A 1,239-nucleotide genomic window follows, 5' to 3' on the forward strand; every position below is an offset into this window, starting at 1 on the left:
GGTTCAAGTGATCTTCCTCCTTCAGCCTTCTGAGTAGCTGGGATTTCAGGTGCCTGCCACTACGCCCAGTAAATTTTTGTATTTTTGGTAGAGATGGGGTTTAACCATGTTGGCCAGGTTTGTCTCGAACTCCTAACCTCAGGTGGTCCACCTGCCCCGGCCCCCCAAAGTGCTGGGATTACAGGTATGAGCTACCACTCCTGGACAGAGGTTGATTATTATTATTATTATTATTATTATTATTATTAGCATATGGATGTCCAATTCTTCAAGAACTCCTTTGTTGAAAAGACTGTCCTTTCTCCATTGGATAACTCTGGGTTTTTATCAAATAGCAATTGACCACGTGTGTGGGTATATTTCTAGACTGCTCTTTTTTCTTGATCAATACACCTGTGTTTTCACCAGTACTACAGTGTTTTCATTACTGTAGCTGTTTAGAAATCAGATATTCTGAGTCCTTCAAGTTTGTTTCTTCTTATTTGGTCATTATTTGTCCTTTGCTTTTTTTTTTTTTTTTTTTTTTTTTGAGGCGGAGTCTCGCTCTGTCACCCAGGCTAGAGTGCAGTGGCCGGATGTCGGCTCACTGCAAGCTCCGCCTCCCGGGTTTACGCCATTCTCCTGCCTCAGCCTCCCGAGTAGCTGGGACTACAGGAGCCCGCCACCTCGCCCGGCTAGTTTTTTGTATATTTTTTAGTAGAGACGGGGTTTCACTGTGTTAGCCAGGATGGTCTCGATCTCCTGACCTCATGATCCGCCCGTCTCGGCCTCCCAAAGTGCTGGGATTACAGGCTTGAGCCACCGCGCCCGGCCTGTCCTTTCCTTTTTCCATGTAAACTTTAGAATCAACTTGTCCATTTCTAAAAAAATTCTGCTTAGATTTTTATTAGGATTGTGCTCGTGCTTGCTTTGGCAGCACATATACTAAAATTCAAATGATATAGAGAAGATTAGTGTGGCCCCTGTGCAAGGATGACATACAAATTCATGAAGGGTTCCAGTTAAAAAGAAAAGGATTATGTTAAATCTAGAGATTAATTTCAGGAGAATTCACAACTTAACAATCAATATCGGGTCTCCTGAGCTATGGAGACAGTATATGTCTCTAGTAAATCTTTGTTTCTAATTCTGTTCCAAATGTACATTTTGACCTTTAAGTTCCTGAGTCTTTGAACACCTTCTGTAAAACAAAATGCCTTCCAGATAGCAAGGAATAAGCAATGAGGGGCTTGAAAAAGC

General features: G+C 42.2%; 1 non-coding gene across 1 annotated transcript; it reads left to right on the forward strand.

Moving 5' to 3' along the window:
- The first annotated feature begins 900 nt into the window (after positions 1 to 900).
- LOC112633831 lies at positions 901 to 1,007 on the forward strand. Its single transcript, XR_003121601.1, has one exon. It is a non-coding gene; the product is annotated as a U6 spliceosomal RNA (small nuclear RNA).
- The last annotated feature ends 232 nt before the right edge of the window (positions 1,008 to 1,239 follow it).

This window comes from Theropithecus gelada, chromosome 10 (genome assembly GCF_003255815.1).
Source record: "Theropithecus gelada isolate Dixy chromosome 10, Tgel_1.0, whole genome shotgun sequence".
NCBI lineage: Eukaryota > Metazoa > Chordata > Mammalia > Primates > Cercopithecidae > Theropithecus > Theropithecus gelada.